The sequence below is a fragment of the Vombatus ursinus genome, unplaced genomic scaffold, assembly GCF_900497805.2.
Source record: "Vombatus ursinus unplaced genomic scaffold, bare-nosed wombat genome assembly UNPS02001287.1, whole genome shotgun sequence".
Taxonomy (NCBI): Eukaryota; Metazoa; Chordata; class Mammalia; order Diprotodontia; family Vombatidae; genus Vombatus; species Vombatus ursinus.
The window spans coordinates 18,035,842-18,052,845 of NW_020941065.1; the positions used below are offsets into that span (position 1 = coordinate 18,035,842).

General features: G+C 39.8%; 1 protein-coding gene across 5 annotated transcripts in view; it reads left to right on the forward strand.

The window, feature by feature from the left end:
• Positions 1 to 17,004, forward strand: part of MTMR3 (myotubularin related protein 3) — a 193,485-nt gene that overhangs the window by 93,250 nt on the left and 83,231 nt on the right. For all 5 annotated transcript variants that reach the window (XR_003569189.1, XM_027863537.1, XM_027863545.1 and 2 more), the window contains exon 2: positions 8,274 to 8,340. The gene's annotated coding sequence lies outside the window, so the exon portion shown is untranslated. The remainder of the gene's footprint in view (positions 1 to 8,273; positions 8,341 to 17,004) is intronic.

Sequence of the window (17,004 nt, forward strand, 5' to 3'; positions counted from 1 at the left end):
GTTTCCTCATTTATGTATCAGTCAGTCAATAAACATTTATTAAGCACTTATTATATGCCAGACAGGGCAGCTAAGTGGCACAGTAGACAGAGTGCTGGGCTTGGGGTCAGGAGGACTTATCTTTCTGAATTCAAACCTGGCCTCAGCCATTTAGTAGCTGTGTGACCTTGGGCATGTCACTTCACCCTGTTTGCCTCATATCTGTAAAATGGGTATAATAACTTCTTGTAAATTACCTCCCAGGGTTGTTGTGAGCATCAAATAAGATAATAATTGTAAAGCTCTTAGCACAGTGCCTGACACATAGTAGGCACTATATAAATGGTAGTGGTGTTAAAAGTTTCTCAGTGAAACAAAGCCTAATTTTTAGCATCAGTATTCTTGCATTCCTGTGCTTGGCATGCTGAAGATTTTGCAAAAGATTATTTGAAATAATTATCCGTGGTCCTATTTCATCACTTTTCTGGGAGCCGGTTATTCAGAATAGGTATAGCTGGGCCTCCTCCCTTCCTGCCGAGTCCATTATGTTTTGCAATAGGAAACAATAAAGAGGGAGTAATATGTTGTCCCGACTATTCCTGGAAGTTAGATCTCTTGTTCAGAAAAGAAATCTTGCTTTGGTAGGCATAATGTCCTAACTATTTATTATCCAACAAAATTGGATAATTCCAATGTTGGAAAAAATCGACATACTGCTTTTTAATAAGTGCACGTTCAAGTTTATATATCACTGGTATTGATGTTAACTGAAAGATAAGATTTAGATGTCAGGCCTGACCAGATGACCAGCTGTCATTTAGACAAAAGACCCCCTTCTGTGGATCTCCTGTGACTTTGTGTGAGGGAATACTTGAATTTATGAAGAATTCAAGTTCAGGTCACTCAGAGGGCAACAGAGAAACAGTGATGGGCATGAGAAGCCTGCAAAGAGTCGCCCGGGAGTGCTGTGATGCCTTTTGGGCCTCTCTCTTCTGTTGTATCTTTTTGCTATTGATCACTGTCAATCTGGAGGACTATAGCAATAGCTTCCTAACTGGTTTTCTTCATCTGTTCTCTCTTACTTTCCCTCCTGTGGGCATGGCCATATGGCAGACTTAAATTTCCAAGTCACATTTTCATCTTGTCTCAAGCCCTTACCTACTCAAAAGTTTTCAGTAGTTTTGGGGGACCTAAATATAAAGGCCAAACTTTTTAGACCCAACCTACCTTTCTAGCTGTACATACAATGGCTTACTTTCTTCAGTCCCCCCCCCCCCCCCCCCCCCTTTCCTTTCAAACTTACCTACTTAATGGCTCTCTGTTTTGCTATTTTTGCCCAAAGCCTTTCTTGCCTAATCTATATCCACAGGTATCTTTCTGGAATTCTGGAGTTACAGAAGTTTAGGATTGTAAAGGCCCTTAGGGTACATCTGGTGGGTCTCAAATCGGATCAAGAGTTACTCACAACAGGTTATCATTCAACCTTTACTTGAAGACCTCCAGTGATAGGAACACTGTCTCTTGAAGCTACCCATTACACTTTTGAACAACTCTAAATTAAAAAAAAAAATTTCTCCTTATGTTGATCTGGAATCTGCTCTGCAATGTCTAACATTATTGTCCCTATTCTGTCCCCTGGAACTAAAAAGAACAAAGCTCATTCCTCTTCCATATGCTGCATTTTCACAATTAAATACTGATATACCTCCTCTTCCTTGGACCATCCTTAGTTCCTTAAATCCACCCTTGGGTAGCTTACCTCCAATGCCCTCCCCACCTTGGTCACCTCTTCAGAACATTTTGTAGTTTCTCAGTGCCCTTCCTAGATTTTGAAGACATGTGGACCAATATTTATTAAGCATCTACTATGTGGTCGGTACTATGCTAAGTGCTGGGTACCTACAGAAAAACAGGACATGGTGCCTGATCAAAATGAACTCATAAACTAATGGAAGAGATAGTCTGCAAACAAGCTACAGTCAAGGCGCAACTTTTGCTAGGGGTAATGTTCCTAGAAAACAGTGCACCCTGCGACTGTCAAAAACTAATCTGTTGCTAGAAATTGCTGAAAATATACTTTTCTGCATATAATTCTTTACAATGAAACATTAATTCTGATAATTCATTTTTCCTAACACAGTAACTATGAAATAACCTGTAAAATGCAAGGAAAAGGAGAGATAATACCCTACAGAGAGGCGAGCAGGTGGGCAGGGACTGGGATGTCAGAAGAACCCCAAGATAAAAAAGGGAAAAGATGGGCAGCCTACCATCTCTAATCTCCTTTTTGGGGCCTTGGATGAACTGTTCCTCCATGAAAAGCACATGTCTCAGTGGTGAGTCCCAGGTGTGAGCTTGGACTCCCGCTGGGGCAGGGAGTCGATTGACATGGGCAGTTGGGAAGGTGAGAGGCTCTCTAGGCCAGCCCATCTTGAGAGAGCAGCACTTCTGGAGTGGATTCACACGCACTTTTATGAGTACTTTCCTCCTCCTTGCAGATATAAACTTGTGGCATCACTCCTCCTTTTTTTTTTTTGTTTTTGTTTTTGTTTTTGTTTCTTTACTATGTGTAGCTGTAAATGTGCTGGATTGCCAACGCAAAAGTGAAAATGAAGCTGCTAATAAAATCACATGAATGCTTGAAGTTGAGAAAGTTAAACAGTCGAAATGTTGAGGATTGACTATTGTCGTTGTTCAGAGTTTCAGTTGTGTCTGACTCTTTGTGATCCCATTTGGGGTTTTCTTGGCAAAGAGACTGGAGTGGTTTGCCATTTCCTTCTCCAGTCCATTTTACTGATGAGGAGACTGAGGCAAACAGGGTTAAGTGACTTGTCCAGGGTTACACAACTAGTAAGTGTCAGAGGCCAGATTTGAGCTCAAGTTTTCCATACTCCAGGACTGGCACTCTATCCACTGTATCACCTTACTGCCCCCATTGCCTATATGTCCAGGGTTAATTAGAGAAAATTAAAGGAAGGCGTTAGCATTAGTGGAGCTCAGGGAAGGCTTCTTATGGAAAGTGGAACTGAAGCTGAGATTTGGAGGAAGCTGAGAGAAGGTAAGAGATGGAGATGAGGAGAGAGGGAGCTGAACGGAGCACCCCAGATGTGGCCTGACTAAGATAAGGACAGTGGAACTAAACCTGGAGGCTGCTGGAGCCAGCTCAGACCGGCTTCTGTCTGGTTATGAAATTTTCATAAAATGTGAGCATTTACATGTTGGAAATTGACAAGGTCGCAAACCAGGACTTGGTTTATTATTTTGTTGTTTGTTTGGGCTTGAGAAAGTGATGGAGAACATGTTAATAGTCACGCAGAGTAAATGTAAAAGTGTGTGGTACCTACAGCTTTCTTTTTTCTCCATTTTTTTCTGGAGAGCCAATTATTAAAGTATTTACCAGCATACCCTTAGACCAGGGTTGGGGAACCTGCAGCCTTGAAGCCATGTGTGGCCTTCTAGGTCCTTGGGTGTGGCCTTTTGACAGAATCCAAGTCTTATAGACCAAATCTTTTTTTGAAGGGGATTTGTTCTGTGAAGTTTGGATTCAGTCAAAGGGATATACTTGAGGACCTAGAGAGCCACATGTGGCCTTGAGGCTGCAGGTTCCCCACCTGTGCCTTAGACTGTTCCCTTCCTTGTTTTGGAAAGGATGCCTGTATTCCTGTATTCCAAGATTGCCTTTCTTGCCCATGCTAAATACTTGGCAGTTAATCTTGTCCTGCTTTTATGGCATTGCCTGTATTCAATTTGTATTTTATTTCTTAGCTGTTTGTGCCTTTCAGTAATATTTTAAGCTTCTTGAGAGCATATAACACAAGGCGGAGCTACGTAAATATTTTATGGTTGGTGAGTTTTGCACTTTGCTCTGATCTAATAAGGATTAAGTGTCTTTTATGTGCAGGACCATTCATTAGGTGCAGGTACAGCAACAGCGTAGAGGGGATCAAGATACATTTTTCATAAAATGTGGCCGACAGGCCTCTTGAAGGAAGCTGGGGATTTGATGAATTTGAACTGAGGAGGAAATTCATTCCATGCACGATCCTGGAGAAGGGCAACGAAATGCCAAGTTTGTAGGAGGGCAGATGGCCAGTTCGGCTGTAAAGGAGTATGCAAAGGACACTAATGAGAAATAAACCTGGAAAGTTGACTGGGGCCAAATGGTGAAGGGCTTTAACTGCCATGCTGCAGAGTTGGTGTTTGCTCCTAGGGGCAGTAGGGAGCTACTGCAGCTTCTTGAGCCCGGGAGTGACATGGTCAGACTGGTTCTTTAGGAATGTGGCAGCATAGTGCGTCAAATGAAGAGACCAGAGATCTACAGCCAGGATCGAGAAGGAAACTCCTAGGGGTCAATGTCTAGTGAGTCTGTGACGAAAGTTTGGTGCAGTGTGGATGGAATTTCATTAGTACCTGAGAGGTTTTGTGACCTCACTGAAGGGGGGATTCTATCCATCTGTATTCTCCGTTATGCCTTTTGATCCTGTATGTTCTCCCATGACTTAACAGAGGATCCTGCCAACATGGTAGAGGTCTTCTACCCACCCCAAGGGTGATTTCCTTGGGTGTGATTTGTAAGGTCAGATTTTAGTTTTTATATTTTAGTAACTTGGACCAAAAGAGTGACAGTGGAAAGAACCCTGGCCTGGTAGTCAGCAAATGTGTTTATGTCTCTGAACCAGGTACATTTATGGTCTTGTAAGTTACTTGATCTTTCTGGGTTTCAGATTTTTCATTGATAAAATGAAGAGAGTTGGAATTGAAGGTTGGATGTTGAACCCAAGTCTTCTGCTGCTGCAGGAGCTCTGTAACTTTCATTTAATAAGGCACTGCCACTCTGTGATTCTCAGTTTTCTTATCTGTTAGTTAATCAGCAAACATTTATTAAGCTCTTACCATATGCCGTGCATTATGTTAAACTGGGGAGACAAAGGAAAGCAAAGAAGTCTCCTTCCCTCCAGGAGCTCAGATTCTGATGGGAGAGACAACATATAAATAATTAGGTCTGTACAAGATATGTACAGAGTATATGGAAGATCATCTCAGAGGGAAAGTCACTCGAAGCGGTGCAGAGGTGGGAACAGGGATGGGTCAGGAATGAGGAAGCCACAAGGTAGAAGTGAGGGGGCAGAGAGAGTGTCGTGTTAGAAGAAGAGCAAGTAGAGAGCGTGTAGGGGGCAAAGTCTGTAAGAAGTCTGGACAGGTGGGAAGAGGTCAGGTTGTGAAGGACTTTGAATGGCAGAGTTTTGATCCTAGAGGTAATAGGGAGCTATAGAAGTCTCATGAAAAAGTGTGTGTGTGTGTAAGACACAGAGAGACTTGGTCAGTCCCGCTCTCTATCGTTCAAGAGCCAGACTACGGTTAGAAATAAAAATCTGGGAGTTATCTGTGTAGAAATAACCATTGAATCCCTGGTTGCTGATAGGATCCCCAAGTGATATAATATAGAGAAGAACAGAAGAGGACCGAAGACAAAACCTTGGGTGGTTAACCTAGGATTAGCGAGTTCTGGAGTTAGGAATGGACAGACTGCTAGGAGTAGAGCCTGGAGAGCAGAGCGCCTTCACAAGGCTAGTAGGATCATCAGTGTCAAACGCTGTCGGTTTTCTCTTGGTTACTTCCAGTCAATCCTGTCTGAATTCTGTTTGTATGTTTGCTTGCTGTCTCCCCTCTTAGATGGGGAGCTCCTCGAGGGCATGGGCTATCTTTTGCCTTTCTTTGTGTCCTCATCACTTAGCACAGTGCCTGGCACGTAGTAGACATTTAATAAATGTTTATTGACTGACTGACTAGAAAGGTCAGGAAGGATAAAGAAGAGGCCCTTGGAATGGGCATTTAGGAGATCATTCATAACTTTGGAGAGAGCAGTTTTCACTGAGTGATGAGATGATCTATAAATTCCCATCCCGTTCTATCTTTACATTCTCTTTTCTGTGATTCCAAGGTCTCTTACAAGTCTGACATTCTATCACTGTGTCTAACTGGGTCTAAGTAACTCATTCCCTTATTCTGAAGCTGTAAATTTGGAAGCCATTTTGAATTTTGGAGTCTACAAACTACATCAAACAGTATATTCTTAGAAAAATTATTACATAAAATAAAAATTCAAGGGGAAATGATTTTTTGTGATGTGGTTAAAAAGGGTTGAAGACCCCAGGAAATGACACCTACAGATGAGAAACTTGAGCTGGGTCTTGCAGATGGTCAGGAAGCAGAAGTGAGGAGGGAGAGCATTCCAGGCCTGAACATTTGTGAAGTATCAAATATGGGCATTGTGATGACCATGAGGACCATTGGGATGAAAAACCACCATTGCCAGGCTCAGAAAGAGATTACCTATACTTCATAGGGTCGGGCTGGGGGGACACAGGGGCACAGAGAAGTAGATGAAAAGGGGTCGCTTGTAATGTGGATAAAAAAGAGCCAGACTAAAGGCTCTTGGAAAGTTTGGACAAGGAGAGAATACCAAAGATGGGAGTTTTGGGGAGGATCCATGAAAGAATTGGCTCCTGAACTGAACTGAACTCCTGAGCTGAGTTTAAGGAGGAGATAAATTTTAATTTAGAAACAACAACAACAACAACACCTCATTGGTATCTTTTGGGTTTTTTTACATCAACTTTATATTCCAGTGTGATCCTCCACCCCTCCCCTTACTCAAGGAGCTGTCCTTAGTAACAAAACAATAAAGAGAAAGGAGGAAAAACAGCACTTCAAAAAACGAGCCAACACCGCCACCCAATTTGATGGTCTTTGCAGCTTCCCCTAGTCCTTTGTTTGTTTTGGGAAGGGGGGCCGGGATGTTTTCTCCTCTTCTGTGGAGCCAAGTCTGATTAGGAAACAGGTTCCATTTCTTGTGCAACTGCTGCTTGGTCTTTCAATTCACACTGTTGTTAATCATTGTCTAGGTTGTTTTCTTGGTTCTGCTTTTTTTGCTCTGCATCAGTTCCTGTGAGTTTTCCCATGCTTCCCTGAATTCTTTGGAGGCAGTAGTATTTCATTAAATTAAGACATTCGCTAGCATATGGCAGTATTCCATTATATTTGTGTGTTGCAATTTGTTTAGCATTCTTCTTTTAGTGGGTATCTGCTTTGTTTCCAGGTTTTGGCTATCACAAGTACCGTGATTCTGTAGTATCTCTAGGAACTTTCTGTCTTGTACTTACTTAGGATGCCTTGAAGTAAAATCGCTGGATCAAAAGGTATAGGCATTTTAGTCACCTTTTAGCCTAATTTTAAAATGATTTCAAAAATAGTTGGGCTAATTACAATTCCACCAACGGTATATCAGTGTGCCTGTCTTTTCTTAAACCCAAGAAAGGGTTTTTAAATAGCCAGAAAGGAGAGAGGGAACATATTTCCATTGATTATATTTAGCTACAAAAGAATTAATTTCCTAATTATGGGAGTAAATAATTCTGTCAATTAGACTGCCTCTTAAATTTTAAGGTTTTACTATATATCCTTTATACATGCTTGCTTTGTGTGGCTTCAGATATTTCAACATGCTTTTGTTGGCCCGGTGGAATGAACTGTCTGTCTCTGAATCTCTGAAGGGAAACCATCCCAAAAGCAGGAAGCTGATAAATTCTTTTGTCCCTAGAAAAGTCAAATCACAGCATAATCCATGCAAGAATTCCTTGTATTTCAACTTAAAGTGGGTGTGGGACTGAGTCTTTTAAATATAAAAGGTTAGATCCCCTAGTAAAGTCAAACTATATGTATACAACTCCTTAAATTAAGAAGTCTGAGGCTATTAGTTGGGATTTTAAAGTCTTAAAAGTAAGTGTTCATGTACAATTAAAGAAGAGAGAAAGTGGGACTGTTCTTTCTATGCTGTTTTCTATTGAGATAAATATTTTAACATGCTTTGTGTTTGGGTTCTTGGAAAGCTGGTAATACCATGGGCCTTCCCCCTTCCCCTCTCTGGGCCTCAGTTTCTTCTTTAGTTGAATGAAGGAGTTTGTACTAAATAATGTCTAAGATCTCTCCCTCCTAATTTTAATGTTCTGTGAGCCTGTGGTTCCAATTTCTGAAGGTTATGTTGATGCTTAGCAATTTTTGTTCCAAGACATCAAAACGTTCTTGAAATCACTAGCTGATACATTGTTATTATTATTATCATCACCACCATTTATCATCGTTATCATATGCTGGCATGTTTTAAACACTTAAGAATGAGTGTTATTAGGCTAATGTTTCAGTTTATGGTAGAGGACATACTGCTATAGGTATTTGAAATAGCTTCATCTTGATTAAGATTTTTATATTTTACAAATACGGGTTTTCTTTTGTAGGTTTCAATGTGAACTGTATTAGCAGAAAAAATTCTTTGAAAAATTATTGACAAAGAATCTACATTTGGTAAGTCTGCATTCTCATTTCTACTTTCCTCTATTGTGTTGACTGAAGAACCGTATCAATGCGGGGAAGAATAATTAGTAAATTCATTAATTAGGAGAATGTTCATTTTTATTAGCAAATATACTTTAAAAAAGTTTTTATTGATGTCTTCTGTTTTTTACATTAGAATAGTTTTCCCTAGAATTCCTTATATATCCCATATATATATATATCCCATATATAGATACAGATATAGCTTTATATATGTTACACCCCATATAACAAATAATATTTTTAACACCTCCCCCCACCCAAAAAAAAAAGAAAAAGAGGAGGAAAAAAATCAGCACAACTGATCACTGTGAAGTGGAAAGTCAGAAATCATGTGCAGTGCGTCCCACCTCTGGATCTCCCACTTCTTTGAAGAAGTGGATTGGGGGGTATATTCTCATCTCTCTTCATTTGAGTCCTACTTGACCTTTATAATTTTGTTACATTTATATTTAAGTAAGTTATTTTATTTTGCTTGCTTAAAATTTTTGGTCTGGACCGGTGGGAAGTTGCCAGTGTGCAAATGCCCTCCATGAATGTAGACAGGCATCTCGATAATTGCCTGGGGCACTGAATGGTTAGGTGACTTGCTGCCTAGGGTCACAGAACTAATTGTGTGTGTCTGCAGTCAGACTTGACCTAGCAGAGGGAGTCAGGTGGAAAGAACACTGGGTTTGAAGTCACAGCACTAGGTTTAAATCTGTCCTCAGATGTTTACTGTCTGTGTGGCCTTACTACCCTTGGGGCCTCAGATTCTCTGTTTGTCATATGGAATTGGATGAGATGGCTTTTAGATACCACCATCCTGACTGCACGCCATACTACCCCAGACTTTTATTCATTTATCTATAGTGATAATACCTCTAAGTGTGATCACGAATTCTCAGTGTTGTAGTGAGGCCAGCCCATACCTGAGCAGGAGTCCTTCCCACATCGGTCCCAACAAGGCCCTCCAGCCTTTGAGGAAGACCTCAAATGAGGGGCAGTTCACTATCTCCTCCCTTTTTCTTTGTGTCCCTGGTCAGTCAGCTAGCATTTATTATGTGCTTACAGTGTGCCAGGCACTGTGCTAAGATGAAGAGAAAGGCAAAAAACTGCCTAATGTCATTCACTCTTGTTTTCTTTTACATTATCATGGTAATTACATAAGTTCGCATGTTTTACTTTGTATCTGTTCATTCAGTCACCCCAGTGTTTCTGAATTCTTCATATTTGGAAGAATATAATATTCTGTTAACATTCATATGCCTTAATTTGTTCAGTCATTCTTTAATTGATCGGCACCCAGTTCTGTGTTGCTATGAATATTTTTGTGTCTGTGGGACCTTTCCCTTTGTTTATAACATTGTTAGGGCATATGTGTAATAGAAGTGTTTATTTCCAGGTCAACAGATATATACAGTTTAGCGGCTTTTCTAGTATTGTTCCAAAGGGCTTCCTAAAATTGTTTTACTAATTCACCATCCTACCAACAGTCCGTCAGTGTCTCTTAATGTTGATCATTTTTGTTTCTTGTTATCTTTCCCAGCGTGATGGGGATGATTTGTTTAACTTTTTTCTTTTTGGATTTGGATTATTCTTTCATATAGTTGTTGATAGTATGCATTCTTCTTTTGAAAATTGCCTCTTGCATCTCCTTTTACCGCTTCACTGTTGGTGAATGACTATTGTTGTGACCTGTGTGTTTTTGTTTTTTTAATCGAGCAAAAATCCTTTCTTCCCCCCTCCCCTCATTGAAGGAAAAAAATCATTTATAAAACATTTTTAAACTTTTAAAAAATCCTTGTTTTATCTCTTCCAGGAATTCTAGCAGAACTTGTACTTAGGCTGTGTTTTTCTTTGAAACTTTGCTTGAAGAAGTTTTGGAGTCATTCTCTTCTTTGGAGTTTGTGTTTAGAGCATTCCTATGACCATTCTTTTTGGGGGGGATTCTTTTTTTCTTTCCCTTTTTCTTTTGCTTATTCTTCTAGCCTTTTTCCTTTTTTTCCTTTTTTTCTATCTATTTATTTTTAGTTTTCAACACTCACTTCCACAAGATTTTGAGTTCCAAATTTTCTCCCCATCTCATCCCTCCCCCCGCCCCAAGATGGCATGCATTCTGAATACCCCTTCCCCTAATCAGCCCTCCCTTCTATCTCTCCCCCCTTCTCTTATCCCCTTCCCCTTCAATTTTCCTGTAGGGCAGGATAGATTTCTATACTGCACTGCCTGTATGTCTTATTTCCTAGTTGCACGTGAAAACAATTTTTAACATTTGTTTTTAAAACTTTGGGTTCCAGATTTTCTCCATTCCTTGTTCCTCACCCACCCTCATTGAGAAGGCAAGCAACTCGATACAGGTTATACATGTGTAGTCATGTACTTCCATAGTAGTCATGTTGTGAAAAACTAACTATATATTTCCCCTCATCCTATCTTGTCCCCTGTTTATTCTGTTCTCTCTTTTGACCCTGTCCCTCCTTGGAAGTATTTGCTTCTGATTACCCCCTCCCCTACTCTGCCCTTTCCTCTATCATCCCCCTGCTTTCTTATCCCCTTCCCTCCTATTTTCCTGTAGAGTAAGATAGATTTCCATACCCAATTGAGTGTGTATGTTATTCCCTCCTTAAGCCAAATCCAATGAGAATAAGATTCCCTCATTCTCTTTCACCTTCCCCCACTTCCCCTCCACTGTAAAGGCCTTTTCTTGTCTGTTTTATGTGAGATAATTTACCCCATTCTACCTCTCCTTTTTTTCTTCCAGTAGAATCCTCTCTCACCCCTTTATTTTATTCTCCAGATGTCACCCCTTCATCTTCAACTCACCCTGTGCTATCTATCTATCTAACTATATCTATACATGTGTTTTTTTTCCCTCCAATACCCTAATACTGACAGGTCTCATGAGTTACAAATATCATCCTTCCATGTAGGAATTGAAACAGATCAACCTTAATAAGTCCCTTATGATTTCTGTTTCCTGTTTACTTCTTCATACTTCTCTTGAGTCTTAAGAGTATTCGAAAATCGAATTTTCTATTCAGCTGTGGTCTTCTCATCAAGAATTCTTGAAAGTCTTCTATTTCACTGTATGTTCATTTTTTTCCCCTAAAGGATTATACTCAGTTTTGCTGGGTAGGTGATTCCTGGCTGTAATCCTATCTCCTTTGACCTCCAGAATATTATATTCTAAACCCTCTCGTCTCTTAATGTAGAAGCTGCTAAATCTTGTGCTATCCTGATTGTGTTTCTACAATACTTGAATTGTTTCTGACTGTTTGTAATATTTTCTTCTTGACCTGGGAACTCTGGAATTTGGCTAGAATATTCCTAGGAGTTTTCCTTTGGGGATCTCTTTTAGGAGGTGATTGGTGGATTCTTTCCATTTCTGTTTTACCCTCTGGTTCTAGAATATCAGGGCAGTTATTATCTCTTCTGGATCTATTTTCTAGGTCAGTTGTTTTACCAGTGAGATGTTTCACATTGTCTTCTATTTTTTCATTCATTTGGTTTTGTTTTACAATGCCTTGATTTCTCATAAAGTCACTAGCTTCCATTTGCTCTGTTCTAATTTTTAAGGAAGTATTTTCTTCAGTAATCTTTAGGACTTCCTTTTCCATTTGGCCAATTGTGCTTTTTAAAAAAATTTTTTTTAAATTTTTTTCAATTCATTTTGATTTATCAACAATCACTTCCATATGCTTTTGAGTTTAAAATTTTTCTCCTCCTTCTTCCCCACCACCCTTCCCAAGATGATGCACAGTCTGATATAGGCTATACATATACATTGCTATTAAGCATATTTTCACATTAGTAGTGTTGTAAGTAAGAATTAGAACTAACAGGAGGAACCATCAGAAAGAGAAAACAGATTTCAACAGAAGAAAAAAAAAATAGCAAATAGCATGCTTTGATCTGCATTCAAACTCCATAGTTCTTTCTTTGGATGTGGAGAGCATTTTCCATCACAAGGCCTTTGGAGATATCTTAGATCCTTGTATTGCGAGGAAGGGTTAAGTTTATCAATATTAGTCATCACACAACGTGGCTGTTATTGTGTACAATGTTCTCTTGGTTCTGCTAACTTCACTCAGCATCAGACCATACAAGTCTTTCCAGATTTTTCTGAAGTCTGCCTGTTCATCATTTCTTATAGCACAATAGTATTCCATCACATTCATATACCATAACTTGTTCAGCCATTCCCCAATTGATGGGCTTTCCCTCCATTTCCAGTTCTTTGCTACCACAAAAAGAGCTGTTATAAATATTTTTGTACATGTGAGTCCTTTTCCCATTTTTATGATGTCTTTGGAATACAGCCCTGCAAGTGCTATTGCTGGGTCAAAGGGTGTGCACATTTTTATAGCCCTTTGGGCATAGTTCCAAATTGCTCTCCAGAATGAATGGATCATTTTATAACTCCACCAACAATGCGTTAGTGTTCCAGTTTTCCCACATCTTCTCCAATATTTATCATGTTCCTGTTTTGTCATGCTGGCTAATCTGATAGGTGTGAGGTGGTACCTCCGAATTGTTTTGATTTGCATTTCTCTAATCAATAGTGATTTAGAGCATTTTTTCATATGACTATAAATGGCTTTAATTTCTCAACTGAGAACTGCCTGTTCATATCCTTTGATCATTTATCAATTGGAGAATGACTTGTATTCTTATAAATTTGACTTAATTCTCTATATATTTTAGAAATGAGGTCCTTATCAGAGAGACTGGTTATAAAAATTCTTTCCCAATTTTCTACCTTCCTTCTAATCTTAGTTGTATTGGCTTTGCTTGTGCAAAAACTTTTCAATTTAATGTAATCAAAATTATCCATTTTGCTTTTTGTAATGTTCTCTATCTCCTGTTTGGTCATGAATTCTTCTCCATAAATCTGATAGGTAAACTATTCCCTGCTTTCCCAGTTTGCTTACAGTATCAGCCTTTATATCTAAATCATGAACCCATTTTGATTTTATTATGGTGTGAGATTTTGATCAATGCCTAGTTTCTGCCATACTCTTTTCCAGTTTTCCCAGCAGTTTTTTTCAAAGAGTAGGTTCTTATTCCAGAAGCTGGGGTCTTTGGGTTTATCAAATAATAGATTACTGTAGTCATTGACTACTGTGTCTTGAATACCTAACCTATTCCACTGATCCACCACTCTATTTCTTAGCCAGTACCAAGTAGTTTTGATGATTGCTGCTTTATAATACAATTTAAGATCTGGAATGGCTAGGCCACCTTCCCTGCATTTCTTTTCACTAGTTCTCTTGATATTCTGGACCTTTTGTTCTTCCAAATGAATCTTGTTATTATTTTTTCTAACTCTATAAAATAATTTTTTGGTAGTTTGATTTGGTATGGCACTGAATAACTAAATTAGCTCTAGCTAAATTGTCATTTTTATTTTATTAGCTTGGCCTACCCATGAGCAACTGATGTTTTTCGAATTATTTAGATCTGACTTTATTTGTGTGAAAAGTGTTTTGTAATTGTGTTCATATAGTTCCTGAGTTTGTTTTGGGAGGTAGACTCCTAAATATTTTGTAATGTCTACAGTAAGTTTAAATGGAGTTTCTCTTTCTATCTCTTGCTGTTGGGCTTTGTTGGTAATACATAGAAATTCCAATGGTTTATGTAGGTTTATTTTATAGCCTGCAACTTTTCTAAAGTTGTTTATTATTTCATGTAGTTTTTTACTTGATTCCTTAGGATTCTCTAATTATATCATCATGTCATCTGCAAAGAGTGATAGCTTTGTTTCTTCTTTGCCTATTCTAATCCCTTCAGTTGCTTTTTTTCCTCTTATTGCTAAAGCTAACGTTTTGGTGATAATGGACATCCTTGTTTCACCCTCAATCTTATTGGAAATGCTTCTAGCTTCTCCCCATTACATACAGATGCTTGCTGAAGGTTTTAGGTAGATGCTATTTATTATTTTAAGGAAGACTTCCATTTATTCCTTTGCTCTGTAGTGTTTTTAATAAGAATGGGTGTTGTATTTTGTCAAAAGCCTTTTCTGTATCTATGGAGATGATCATGTGGTTTTTGTTAGTTTTGGTGTTGATATGATTAATTATGCTGATAGTTTTCCTAATATTGAACCAGCCCTGCATTCCTGGTATACATCCTACCTGGTCATAGTATATTATTCTTGTGATAAGTTGCTGTAATCTCTTTGTTAATATTTTATTTAAAATTTTTGCATCTATATGCATTAGAGAAATTGGTCTATAATTTTCTTTCTTTGTTTTGACTCTTCCTGATTTAGGTATTAGCACCATAATTGAATCATAAAAAGAACTTGGTAAGACTCCTTCACCTATTTTCCCAAATAGTCTATATAGTACTGGAATTAATTGTTCTTTAAATGTTTGATAGAATTTGTGTGTAAATCCATCTGGCCCTGGAGATTTTTTCCTAGGGAGTTCATCAATGGCTTGTTCAATTTCATTTTCTGAGATGGGGTTATTTAAGTATTTTACTTCCTCTTCTGTTAATCGGGGTAATTTATATTTTTGTAAATATGTATCAGTTTTGTTTTGCAATGTCTTGATTTCTCATAAAGTCATTAGCTTCCATTTGCTCCATTCTAATTTTTAAGGAAGTATTTTCTTAAGTGGGCTTTTGGGCTTCCTTTTCCATTTGGCCAATTCTGCTTTTTAAGGCATTCTTCTCCTCATTGGCTTTGTGGACCTCTTTTACCATTTGGTTTAGGCTATTTTTTAAGGTGTTACTTTCTTCAGTATTTTTTTGTGTCTCCTTTAGCAAGCTGTTGACTTATTTTTCATGATTTTCTTGCAAAACTCTCATTTCTCTTCCCAGTTTTTCCTCTGCTTCTCTTACTTGCTCCTCAAAATCCTTTTTGAGTTCTTCGATGGTCTGGAACTGATTCATATTTTTCTTGGAGGCTTTGGATATAGTAGCTTTGACTTTGTTGTCTTCTGGTTATGTGTTTTGATCTTCTTTGTCACCAAAAAAAGATTCTATGGTCTGACTTTTTTTGCACAGTTTGCTCATGTTCCCAGCCAGTTACTTGAGTTTTAAACTCTTGGTTAAGATAGGAATCTGCTTCCAGTGTGGAGAGTGTACTGTCCCAAGCTTCAGGGGTTTTGTGCAGCTGTTTTCAGAGATAGTTCTAGGGACCTGTAAATTTTCAGTTCTTCCAAGGTGTTACAATCAAGGGCGAGATGTTTAGTCGTTTCCTGGCCTGTGCTCTGGTCTGTGAGCGACCACAAGCACTCTTTTCTGCCTTGGAACTGTGGGGAGGATTCACTCTCCAACACCACCACCACGCCAGCGCTCCTCCTTGCCCCAGGACCGCCACCCAGAACTGAGACCCAGATTCAAGCATGGACAAAGTAAGAGAATCCTGCCTCAGCACTGGTAAAGAGATCCCTGCAATCCCCCTCTGATTAGCCACCCGATTCCCCCTCCATCTGTGGGCTGATAGCTCAGGAAACAGCTGCTGCCCCGGGGCTGCACCAGGACTGGTACTGAGACCGAGCTTCTCTCTCACAGCAGTCACAGACTTTTCACACTGACCTTCTAAGTTGTCTTTGGCATTTGTGGGTTGATTCAGTCCCCTGAGGCCTTCTCCAGGTTCGCTGAGGCCTGGTCTTTGCCTGCATGCCCACACTGAACTGCGTTCCTCTCCCAGCCTGGTGTGATAGACCTTTCCAGTCAACCATCCAGGGTGTCTTGGGCTGGAAATTTGTTTTATTCTGTATTTTTGTGTGTTCTACTGCTCTAGAATTTGTTTAGAGCCATCTTTTACAGATATTTGAGGGAGATCTCAAGCTAGTCTTTGCTTTTACTCTGCCATCTTGGCTCTGCGCCCCCCTCCAGCCTATTTCCTGACTTTAGATGTTAGGTCTGGGCTCTGTGCACATCTGGAGGGAAGTTCTGGGCTGGTCTTACTGCTTTTTTCTTGGGGGGGGGGCAGTGTACTGAGTGTTGTGTTATTCCAGGATCTCAGTGACAGCTCAGGCTGCAGGATCTGTAAGCTATCTATCAGGGTTCCCAAAATAGTCTCATGCAGGGAAAGTCTGATTGCTGCCTCCACCTGGTGCTGCTACTGCTCATCTCTATCGCCCTTCTCCTGCCCCTCTCCCTGGTTCACAAGTTCCTGACCTGACTTTGGGTCTGAGCAACAGTAGACTTCTGCTGGTTCAGAATGATGGAACTCCAGGCTTCCCCTTGGTCTGGGATTTCTGCCCTAGTTATTCCTGTCCAGGCTTCAAACTGGGCTAGAAGCTGGAACTGAAACACTGCTCTGCACATGGGGGTCTGAACCACACAGATGCTGATTGCTTCTGAACTTGCTTTTCTCTCTATATACTACCTATGATCTGTGGCTGGTCCTTGGTGTGCCTCTCCTGGGCACAGGTCTCCTCTTCCTTCTGCCCTGGATGTGTCCTGGAACTTGGGAGTAGGTGACAAAGCTGCCAGTTGGCACCTTTTCTCTCCCTGGTATATGTGGGTATGGGAACTCCTCTGGTCCTTGGGCACCACTGTTCCTGGCCAGACCATGTCCCCAGTGCGCTCTACTGTTTCCCTATGCAGGCCAAGATGGGCTGGTGTTTTCTTGGATTTCCCTATCAGAATTCAGTTTGGTGCATTTCCTGGATCTGTTTTGTAGGAATTTCAGTG